The following is a 13,297-nucleotide window of genomic DNA, read 5'->3' on the forward strand; positions in this document are numbered from 1 at the left end:
CTCGTATGATAAGTGAACGCGAAAGTCCATTGAACGCTGATTCCGATGGGTTGATTTTTAATCCTATGTAATCTACATTACCAGTCGTTCTCCATGGACCCGAGGGAGGGTCTACATAATTCAAGCTTTTCGTCAAATTTAAGGATTACATGCAGTTTTGTTCGGACCTGTTGGTCAATTTCAACTTGTAGGCCTAATTGCCATCCAAAACAAGACGATTTTTATCATCCATTGGTTAATCTGATTTTTATGTAAAACGAAGAAAATTACTATTTCATTCCAGCACCTCTCTCAACTTTATGAAATATTGCATGATGTAGGCCTGTTTGCACACCAAATATAAACAATTGGATAGAGATTGGTCCGTTAAAACTTTTGTAGCTCCTAGCCTCCTCGCCGCCTGATCCCGGGTAGTGATCGTGTGAAAATAATACGCTAACTCGGTGTTGAAACCGGAACAACCTCCTTTAAAAGCCTTTTAAACATAATTATTGTGGGTGAGAAATCTGGCAACATTTTGGGCGTTTTAATATAATCTATCTTCTTTGCATACGGTTAAGAGTTATACACATAAAACAATGACTACTTCTCTAATATTAATTGAAACATGATTGGAGACCAAACAATAATGAATATATAAACATCTAATCCCATTGAGTGTTTATATTTATATTACTAAATCCTATAAACCTGAATGTTTAAGTGTGTATAACTTTGAAGCTATGCAATTAAAATAATTGTTATCGCCAGCCCATAGGCTATTAAAAGGAACAGCCTGTCACCCACGTTTCACATTGTGTTTCACATCATTTCTCGCTACTTTTAAGCTTATACAGCTGTCAAAATGCGAGGAAATAACTTGACTTTCATTGTAAGAGAGTCGTACAAAGACGCCATCAAACTCGCTACAGAGCCGTCCATCAGAGAACAGAGCGAATTAGAGCGGGACTGTATTTTGCAGGGTTGAGTGCAATGTGTTTTGGCTTGATTCCAGTCTGGTACTTGCTACAAAAATTCCCGATAGAAGAAACGAAATAACTGTTCAACCTAGTAGGTGTTATTAACTGTATCATGATAGAAATAATATTGCTGTTGTTGTTATTTTCAATAATATTGTTTTCAATATTAATATTGTTATTGTTTTCCCTTCAAGTAAAAAAATTGAATTACAAATTATCACTCAATTAGGGATTCAATCATGTTTCATCGTTGTTCATCACCGTTTAACAACGATGCGGCCGCGTCGTCTGCGTGGTTTATTTCATGCGAGGGCAGCTTTAGCTGCCCGAGCCAAGTAAACTACGAGACGCTACCGGACGCGAAGTTGTTAAACGGTGATGAACAACGGTGAAACATGATTGAATCCTTTCAACAACGAAAAGAAACTAAAGATCGTATAATTCACGATTATTTTACGAGGAAATGTCAGTTAATCATTGTCACTAAGTCTTACAAAACTTTGATGATTTCTCTGTTAATATCAGCAATAAAACTACAGAATAAAACGGCAAAGTTTAGCCGCTACCTGAAAAATAATGAATTCAACTTGTAAGCTTGCATACGCACAAAGGTTCCAGGCATGACAAATTTTACGCGCTCTCGCGTAAGGCGTAACTCGCTCGCGTTCGCATATACGCTACAGTAAAAGTGTGGATTCATCACGGATTAACAACGGTTGGCTCCTGTGCAAAGGTATAAGAGGAGTTGTTGAATATGTGATAATCTGATAAAAATCAAAATTCCCGGGCGCTAAAATTGTCTGGTCATGATTAGGCCGAATAATCAGACCCAGAACAAAATATTAATTTCTGACATGATCATGTTCTGGGTCTGAACTGTTTCCATGCTAAATCTTGATGGCAAATTGGACAAAAGAAGCACATGGTTCTACTTGACAGCTTTTTAATCCCTATTCATGTTTAGGCCGTGTAAAATTAATATTTTGGTTCTCGTCCCTCCTCCTCAATTTCTGGGATTTGTCAGATTGTTTTTTTTTTTTTTTAGATTTTTCAATTTTTTAGACTTTGGAATGATTTATGAATTCCGATATTGCGTTTGCGAGTTATGCATGATTATGTGTATTACACTACTCCATAGACAATACGTTGTAATTTCGTTCTGGTGCACCAGAACGAAATTCAAATTTCACGATATCTTTGCTAAACGAATTAATCTGCAAGAAATATTTTGTACATAAACATTATGTAGCCAGAGGTTTCCAGTGATATAAAAATCTCAACTTTTTTTGAGAAAAGTGGGGCCCGGGATGAGGCTGTGGATCACGAAGTGCCCCTTTAATTCGGCAAAGGATTTACATAATTCTAGACTGGCCCCCAGTCTCGGTTCGGTTCCATCTCTGGATAATGTAACAATAAATAATTTCATAATGCCCTATGAAAAAAAAATGCCAAAGTCCTGTAACCCCCCCCTTATTTTCTTCAATGCCAAAAACCCATTCCTCTTCATCCACAAATCGACGCCACTAATTACACCTACTACAGTCAACCATGCAGCAGTATAGAAATATACTCGTATGATAAGTGAACGCGAAAGTCCATTGAACGCTGATTCCGATGGGTTGATTTTTAATCCTATGTAATCTACATTACCAGTCGTTCTCCATGGACCCGAGGGAGGGTCTACATAATTCAAGCTTTTCGTCAAATTTAAGGATTACATGCAGTTTTGTTCGGACCTGTTGGTCAATTTCAACTTGTAGGCCTAATTGCCATCCAAAACAAGACGATTTTTATCATCCATTGGTTAATCTGATTTTTATGTAAAAGCGAAGAAAATTACTATTTCATTCCAGCACCTCTCTCAACTTTATGAAATATTGCATGATGTAGGCCTGTTTGCACACCAAATATAAACAATTGGATAGAGATTGGTCCGTTAAAACTTTTGTAGCTCCTAGCCTCCTCGCCGCCTGATCCCGGGTAGTGATCGTGTGAAAATAATACGCTAACTCGGTGTTGAAACCGGAACAACCTCCTTTAAACATAATTATTGTGGGTGAGAAATCTGGCAACATTTTTGGGCGTTTTAATATAATCTATCTTCTTTGCATACGGTTAAGAGTTATACACATAAAACAATGACTACTTCTCTAATATTAATTGAAACATGATTGGAGACCAAACAATAATGAATATATAAACATCTAATCCCATTGAGTGTTTATATTTATATTACTAAATCCTATAAACCTGAATGTTTAAGTGTGTATAACTTTGAAGCTATGCAATTAAAATAATTGTTATCGCCAGCCCATAGGCTATTAAAAGGAACAGCCTGTCACCCACGTTTCACATTGTGTTTCACATCATTTCTCGCTACTTTTAAGCTTATACAGCTGTCAAAATGCGAGGAAATAACTTGACTTTCATTGTAAGAGAGTCGTACAAAAGACGCCATCAAACTCGCTACAGAGCCGTCCATCAGAGAACAGAGCGAATTAGAGCGGGACTGTATTTTGCAGGGTTGAGTGCAATGTGTTTTGGCTTGATTCCAGTCTGGTACTTGCTACAAAAAATTCCCGATAGAAGAAACGAAATAACTGTTCAACCTAGTAGGTGTTATTAACTGTATCATGATAGAAATAATATTGCTGTTGTTGTTATTTTCAATAATATTGTTTTCAATATTAATATTGTTATTGTTTTCCCCTTCAAGTAAAAATTGAATTACAAATTATCACTCAATTAGGGATTCAATCATGTTTCACCGTTGTTCATCACCGTTTAACAACGATGCGGCCGCGTCGTCTGCGTGGTTTACTTCGCGAGGGCAGCTTTAGCTGCCCGAGCGAAGTAAACCACGTAGACGCGCCGGACGCGAGTTGTTAAACGGTGATGAACAACGGTGAAACATGATTGAATCCCTTTCAACAACGAAAAGAAACTAAAGATCGTATAATTCACGATTATTTTACGAGGAAATGTCAGTTAATCATTGTCACTAAGTCTTACAAAAACTTTGATGATTTCTCTGTTAATATCAGCAATAAAACTACAGAATAAAACGGCAAAGTTTAGCCGCTACCTGAAAAATAATGAATTCAACTTGTAAGCTTGCATACGCACAAAGGTTCCAGGCATGACAAATTTTACGCGCTCTCGCGTAAGGCGTAAACTCGCTCGCGTTCGCATATACGCTACAGTAAAAGTGTGGATTCATCACGGATTAACAACGGTTGGCTCCTGTGCAAAGGTATAAGAGGAGTTGTTGAATATGTGATAATCTGATAAAAATCAAAATTCCCGGGCGCTAAAATTGTCTGGTCATGATTAGGCCGAATAATCAGACCCAGAACAAAATATTAATTTCTGACATGATCATGTTCTGGGTCTGAACTGTTTCCATGCTAAATCTTGATGGCAAATTGGACAAAAGAAGCACATGGTTCTACTTGACAGCTTTTTAATCCCTATTCATGTTTAGGCCGTGTAAAATTAATATTTTGGTTCTCGTCCCCTCCCTCCTCAATTTCTGGGATTTGTCAGATTGTTTTTTTTTTTTTAGATTTTTCAATTTTTTTAGACTTTGGAATGATTTATGAAATCTTCATACATATATAAATAAGTTTATTAGAGAACAAGCATCACTTCCAAGTCTTTTTGTGGTACTCTAGGGGGTTTATCCCTCAGAATGTCACATTTGAAAAAAAAAAAAAAGGGCCCCATCGATTCCTTTTGCACTGTTGGAAAAAAAAAAAAACAACTCCCCACCCTACTTTTACATTGAAAAAAAAAAAAAAAACACCTCCCTCCCTCATCAATTCATGAAAATCTTCTGGACGAGAACCAAAACATTAATTTTATACGGCCTAATATGTGTGAATCACGCTATTGTGGACCATCCTTCTGATACATGTACTTGAGTGTTTGGACAAGTGGAACGGTCTTTTGTCTACCTCTCTGTTTGTAAACAAACGAGGAGGTCAAAATTGTCATCCTCGCCGAATAGGAAAGTCAGCGTAATAGTACGGCACTAGTCTATTCGTGTCAAAGCTCGTCCAACAGATAAAAAATTTTTTAATTAAGTAAAAATAAAACCTCTTAAAAACCCTGCATTTTGCGTTTATAGGTTTTCAACTTGGGAATGGCCTCGCGACAAACTTAGATTAAGATGGCCTTATGATAATTTTTTTACTGTTTCGGCTAGTAATTGTATGCTGTGCTTGTTTCATTTTAATTTTTATGTAAACTGATTTTTTTTAAATTTTCTTCTTCACTTTCAGTAAACCTGTTCTCTTTTCAAAGAAACACTGAAACAAAGACAAAAGAACTTGGAGACTAGACAAGAATGGTTGCCAGAATTGTGTGCTGTCTCATGATGTAATACCAGCAGTTGGGGCACAGTGTCATCGACCCTATATCTTCATGGCAGAAATCGCCATGGTAGGTTGAATCCACAGCCACGATTGGCCATTTGGTTCAGACCTTTGAAGCTCTTTGAGACAAATAATTAGTCGAGGGACATGACTAAGGCTACTCACAATAGCCGGGTAATTGATCTTGGTTGTGCGTGAATAAGCTTGTATACCCCATTGAGGTCAATGGTCATCGACTTTTATACTGCCTAGTAGTGAGTGCAGCTGTACTACACGATGTAGTCCATACAGGACCAACGCAATATAATTAGAGTTTTGGTCCGATTTTGAGTTCAAAGCGCACGGCCAATTTTCAAAGTGCAGTCTAGCGACCATCATACATGTATCTGTTCAACACATATTTTCAAGTGTATGAGACCACATCTGGTTTCTTGAGAAAAATTCATTTACGGGAGATATTCATCATTTTCTAACCCGGTATCCGAAGATTTTCGTCTGATATCATAGGCGTAGATCCCGGGGGGGATTTATCCCCCCCAATATTTTGCCAGGGGGGGGGATGATCCATACAATCATCCCCCAATGTTGACGCCTGTATATGGGTTTCCAATCAAATTAACCCCATATTTGGCCATTTCAACCTAAAAAGTGCTAAATTTTTCGCGCTCGCAAATTTATTCAACTTTTGTACAATATTTCAACAGTTTAGCTTTAATATTGCAAAATTTTTTGCGCGCTTCGCACGCATTTGTACCATAACCTTATTTATGCTGACTTCAAGAAATTTTTCCTAACCCCATCTCCCCCAATGGCGAAAAGAAATCTACACTGTCTGATATCAAAATCGTGCATAGCAATTCACGTGTATCGATCCCGTGTATTCATTATAGTGTCTCTGCTGCACCAAATAATTATTAGCCAGGCGGTGTCGGTGTGTGGGGCATCTGTGATGGACCAAATTTGCAACAGGTTTCCTCACCTATTGGGTGATGAAGATGATGAAGAATCTTCATTAGGCTAATGAAAGTCGATTCAAAGTTTCCTGTTACCCTACTCCGCTCAAAACAAATTGCTGGCCAAATATTTCATTATTTTGAATAAATGTTGATTTCTAACAAACTTTTTAATATACAAATAACTAATTGTCTTTTTAAATATATCATAAATCTTTCTGTTGATTTTCAGGGATTTTCTTTGCAGTAGGAGCATGGTATATGGCTAATAATGAATTAATAATGAATACCTACGGTACTCAATTTTCTGTCCCGCACTTTTTGATCTGCTCTGATCTCATCCCGTAAAAAATATTGTGAAACTTTTGATAATAGTTGTACAATCACCTTAATGTGGTTGTAAACTACATCTGTAAACTACAAACTGTGATTTGTCACATGTATACATGGCCAGTTATTGGTTTATGCCTGTAACAGATGCAATAATGAAATGGTATAAAATAATGAATAATGAAATGGTCACCTACACAGTCGCGAAAAATTATGTAACGGGAAACTGGGAATTGACTTTCATTAGCCTTAAAGACAACAACCTCAAGACTAGGATCATAGATCTGAATCTATCTGTTTTGAGTACCATGTTACTGATGATGCCAAGCTTTAGTACTGAAATGTTACTTTTGAACAGGGTCAGAATTTTGTTTCATAGTGCGAGAATCAATCTTGATTCTTGCTGAATAAATAATTATTTGATTCTTGCAAATCAACTTCTGTGTGACTACAAAAGTTTGCAAGAAACAACTTTGATTCACGCAAATCTCTTTATGAGAATCTTTGCAAGAATCGATTCTAAGATTCTCGCCAAAATTCTGACCCTGAAACATTTTAATATGAATAGATGGACAGAGATCATATTCATACTCTAAAGGAGTACATTTTGACTATTTGGCAATACCTCATATTGTGATAGAATATAATGTGACATGATCAAGGGGAATGAGTATGTCGGTACCGTAATATTGTTTTTGAGGTATTGGCAAAACAGTGTTCAGGTGGAGTATGCCCTCAAGGTGCTGAAATAACATTGATGAATGATGAGCAATTTAATTTATACACAATACTTATACACATGTAATCATATTTTATATGGGTGACCTGAGGCGAAAAAAAAATTGTTTGCTTGCCCTCCACCGACCAGTGGCGTAGATTTCTTTTTGACATTGGGGGGGATGAAATTGGAAAAAAATCTTGAATTATAGTCAATCCAGCACCCTTTGGCGACAGAATTAGTTTATGATATAAATGCGAGCGAAGCGCGCGAAAATTTTTGCTATTTTGAAGCTAAACTGATGAAATATGGTGTAAAAATAGATTAAATGCTTGCGAAAATTTGCACTTTTGGGGCTAAAATGGGCAAATATGAGGTTAATTTGGTCAGAAACCCATTATCAGGCGTCAACATTGGGGGGATGATTGTATGGACCATCCCCCTGGCAAAATATTGGGGGGGGGGGGATAAATCCCCCATCCCCCGGGATCTACGCCTATGCCACCGACTGACCCAAAATTGCATTTATTCTCTATTTAAATTTAAGTCTAAATTAAATGTACTAGTATGTATTTCATGGTTGTGAAATAGATGCATTTATAGGATTGTAGATTAAAATTGGTTAGGGACCGTTCACAAACACTTGTAAGTGGGGCCTGATGCAAAAAGGGGGGCCCTTAAAATTTTTGACCAGGGCTCCTAAGGGGGGGGGCCTGAAAAAAAATGACCACAAATTTTCCTGGAAAAATTGAGTTTATATGCTTTTCTATGAGGTTGACCCATAATTTTCAGGTCAAAAAGGGGGCCCTGAAATTTTTAGGTCTGAAAACGAGGGGGCCGAACAATTTTGCGATAATTTTTTTTTTGCACCAGGCCCCCCCCCCTTACAAGTGTTTGTGAACAGTCCCTTAGATTTTCTGAATGACAAATCCAAAATTACTCACTATATTTAGACTTCTGCTACCTTCAGAATGACCACTGGGAATTTGAAGAAGCCATCAGCCAAGCCCGGCAGCCAAGATGGCAAAAGTCTAAAAATAGTGAGTATAGGCCTAAATTTGTCAATCAGAAAACTAACCAAAATTGCTGTGGTCATGGTATATCAACTCTTCCCATCACTGGGTCCCGAAATAAGGTTACAAACTCTCACCCTCCTGGTACATAATGGTTTATAGTTTATACCATACAAGACAGCTACTCAGGGTTAGCCGGTTTGCTCTCAGTAAGGGTATATAGGACCCGGGGGGTACTCAAGTTTGGTTTTGGTAGGGATGTGCCACTGAGAATTTGAAAGTGGACCCATAAATACATGTATACCAATTTTTCAAGAAATTTGGACCCATTGATATACCAAAATTCAAAATTTTCAGTCGAATTTAACCCAAATTGTCTTAGTTTTTACAAATTTTCCCAAAATTGTTGGAAAATTTTGGCTAGATTAAGGAAAAATTGGGCTATTTTCCGAAAAAATTGAGAACATTTTGAAAAAAGGACCCATTCATATACCAAAATAGGCTTTGAAAAAGGGGTCATTGATATACCAAAAGGCTGAAAATGCTACCCATATTTGCGGCACGTCCCCGTATGGTCATTTGTACTGAGTAACCCCCGGGATATAGGATTTGAAAAATAATCGCATTACATGCAAGGGATGCATTATATTTTCATAATGCTTATTGCTTCCTATCTTGATCGAATAAACTTGAATTTCCAATAATTATAAATGGCAGATTGAGGGAAATAAGTTCTTTTGGAACTTGAAATCTGTATTCAATGGCAAACCCAGTGGCTTCTTTAAAAGTTATTATCAGCCGAAGAAATAAATCGATGAAAAAGATTGTTTGAATGCTTGAACTGTTTAAATTACATGTAATTGCAGTTTTCTGAAAAGGTTAGATGCATGTAATTTTGACACTAAGACTTGAATTGATTCTTTTCAATATTTGAAAAATGTATATGAAGTTTTATAAAATTATATAAAAAACCACCTTGTATGTGTCAATGTGAACTCTTTGCATCAGGTGTGTATTGTACATTGCTTTAATATGACCCAATCTAATAGTCCTATCAGTCTAAATGTTTAAAATGGAGATTTGACTATACATGTACCAATCATTTTCACTATAGAATGTGCGTCACATGCAAATTAAAAATGTCATTTTCATGACTTCCAATGAACTGATTGGACCAAATGAACGAGCCGTAAATGTCCTAAATTGTATTCCGAGTTACAGTGTAAAATGTGCATGAAGGTTGTATTCATTGGTACTTCAAGTTGGCGCGACATCTATCTCATTTTATAGTCAAACACCAATCAATAATGCTATTGTTGAAGAGGATAATAAGCTTCTACCTTTTATGGCTATAGATTTTTAATAGCTCTGGTCTTTGTTTGCTTTGGCTAAATCCTGTTCAAGTGGTGGGTTACCAGGCATTGTATTTTGTATAGGTATGTATAACCAACAATTAACAATGAGAGAACTTTCTTGAACCTCGTTGACTTAATGATGATTTGAAATGACCGCCAATTAATTATGACTGTTTGATATTTATTGCCAGCAAAGTGGTAAAAGAGACACGTAGAAATGAAAAAAGCTACCATTTTGTTGATGGAGCAAAGTTCAACAGACCATTACCCCGCTTCTGCATACCATTTGAAGTCAAATGATATACAGTAAAACCTCATTATAATAGTGATAGGCTGTACAGCCCCCAAAAAAGGGTGATGTTTCAAAAGCTTAGGGTACCAGCTGAATTGAAGCAGCTAATCCTCCTGAGCATTTTGACACCTTTTCAAAAAAAATCGGTTGAAAAATGAGACAGTGCCGGCCAAAAAACTACGCATAAGGGGGATTTCTTGGGACCCCCCCTGTTTTTCACTATTTTGACAATTATGGGCGTTTTCTTTGCTGTTTGTTGGATTCTAATGACTATTTACATGATTTTGGGTCCCCTGGATATATTTATGCAATTTTTACACAAATCGTATGTTTTGATGCAAGTTTAAGAGCCAATTTAGGATGTGAGGGCGCTGTTCAGCCTAATAGCTGTTACGTATCCCCCCTACTAAAATGTTATCATTTTTTATTATCAAATCAAAGTTACTGATAAATAACAGCATCTGTCCAAATTTGAACTCTTAACCTTATTTCACTTGTGCGTGGTAACCATTTGAAAATGTGAAGAGACGCTTCCATTGACTTACATGTGATACAAAGTTCGTTGACCCCTGTATATTGCTATGGGCAGGTTACCCCTGTATTAAAAATTAGCGCCACGGCCACACCAAATGTGATAAATGACTGAAAATTTCAGAATATGGATGATTGATGATTATCTCTAGTATGATTAACTTAAAAATCAAAAATGGTTGCGAAAGGGGTCGCTAAAAGGTAAAGCGCCCTCACAGCCTAATTTTACCCCAAACCGTTAATTTTAAGGACACATAAAAGTTTCATTTGACACAAAGTGCATAAATGACCTTCCTGGACCTAAAACTATGTAAGTAGATACCAGAAATGCATTACATAATCCTTAATGTAATAAAATTCCTTAAAACTAGAAAATAAAGGTCAAATCTTCCCCCCCCCACACCGTCGACATCCCTATATCTTCGTGTTAAAAATTGCCGTGGTAGTACGATAAATCATCACGTTTTTCAACAACTACGCATGGTGATTTTGAGCTATTTTGTTTGAGATAGGCCGTGCGACTCAGGCTATGCATACAATTTGAGATTTTGAGAGCCGGCCACACTGTTTCTATTCTATGTTTTACGATTTTCGCATGATCAGTATATGGCTGGCCGTAACCGCCACAACGTGGAGCTGCTACGCGTAGCTTACTTTTCGCTTCGCGGAGCTAAATTGACCAATCATGTTAGATCTTTTCATTACGCGGAGCCAGTTGATGCATCATCGTTCCAGAGAGAAAAACTCTTGCCAAAATTAATGTTTACTATGTGGATTTTAAATGAATCGAATGTAAATAAACCACAAACAGTTGTACAGGATCAATACCATTGTTTGATTAGTGTATAGTCAATGTTACCTTGCATGCATGTGCCATGTGTGTGGCGTGTTTGTTTGTTTGTCTACTGTGTCAGGCCAGGATCACTGACACCCACGGTACTGATACTGTCATACTATCACGGTGATCATATTGTTGAATGTTGTTGACTTTAAAATAATCATGATGCAGTCATGTCTACAGTAGAATTCACCACGACCTTTGAAGGACTTAAACCCCATTAAAAGCTATTAAACCAAGATAACACTCAATGAAAACAGCTCAACTATGTTACATCAGATCTTCTCTGGTTAAATACACACTGCACTTGTGTCTGTTTTACCTGTGCAATGAACAATGAGCTGGTATTATAGTTTTAGTTGGGTGAATGATTATAAAGCTAACGCAAGGTAACAATACTGTCTGGGCTTTTGTTTACGAAATGAGACAATAGTCTGCTTATTGTTAACCAGCGTTCTTGAAAATGAGAAGCATAATGGTTTGCAGACTTAACACGGTTTAGAAATAATTTGTTCATATTTTTTGGTGTTATCTGTCGTTTACATATCCTTCCTAAAACACAAAAGTACCAATATTTCCAAACACCTAAATTAGCTAAAAATTTAGGAAATGTTACAAAACTATATTTTCTAGAATTTCAGAGAATACTTTAAATATTGACTGGTTATTTTTTACACAGTGACGCTCATATAGGCAATGGCATAATACTTCTAACATACACTAGGTCACGCGTCAATGGTGAGCGCACTGAGTATTGTGTATAGGAAAACGGGCAGTACCGTAACTACAGTATGTATGGCCTACTACTAGTATATAAAGTAAATCCGAACTGGTTTGCTGAAGGTCGAATGCAGGCCACGCTGCGCAAGATGTACAAATCAGCCTGAATTGTGTGCATGGTTTACCACCACTCTGCCTAGCTATATAGTTGTGTACAATACTGTATGAGTTTCTTGTGAGTGCATGTCCATCTTAATAATAAGTCGGTTCGTACTTTTCATAAATTACTTTTGAATCATAACTATCGTGACCGAGGATATCTTGCAACTACGTGAAGCTCGCCTGGCAAATTCTTAATGACTAAATTCGCTTCACGTGTAATGAGTAAGTCGTACTTGATTGGTCAGTTTTACCTCCGAGTAATGAAAAACTCTAACATGATTGGTCAATTTGGCTCCACGGAACAAAAAGTCAGCTACGCGTAGCAGCTCCACGTTGTGGCGGTTGCGGCCTACCATATCAGTATCCCATATGATATTTCTATTGTAAGAAAATTTTATTTGTTGTCACGTAAATCACAGGTTTCGTTTAAATGTACTAACTGGAAATTAAATGTACTAATTAGTGAGGACCGGTATTTTGCTGTGGATATGTTTAACTGCAATTTGCGGGTAAAAATTTGAAATCCTGGGTAAAAATTTTGATAATATTCAACTCTTTGAGAAAATTATTTTATAAAGGAATGCTGGTAAAGCCAGGTGCAATACAATGTACATTATTGACACACTATCACGCTCTTTGTCTTCGTCAATAATAGAATAATCGATTTCAATCGAATTGAATGCATGAGTTTGTAGTTGACTACTGAGCGACCTAAGCGATCGATTGCTAGCCAATCAGATAGAACTCCTTTTCTTGCGTTCAGTGAATACCACTCGCCTGTCGCTCACTACCACTCGCCTGTCGCTCACCAACGGAGTATTAAATTTATATTTATCGTATAGGACGTCGACGGTGTGCCCCCCCTTGTGTGTCGTTATTTGGCCGGCACTGTCTCAATTTTTGGCCCATTTCAATAAAATTGGTGTCAAATTACTCGGAACAACAAGCTGCATCAAATAAACTGGTACCCTAAGCTGTTTGCAACTACACCCTTATACAGCCTATGACTAATTATAACGAAATCTGATACAAGAAAAACCCTGTTATAAA

Source organism: Amphiura filiformis, chromosome 4, assembly GCF_039555335.1.
Source record: "Amphiura filiformis chromosome 4, Afil_fr2py, whole genome shotgun sequence".
Lineage (NCBI taxonomy): Eukaryota > Metazoa > Echinodermata > Ophiuroidea > Amphilepidida > Amphiuridae > Amphiura > Amphiura filiformis.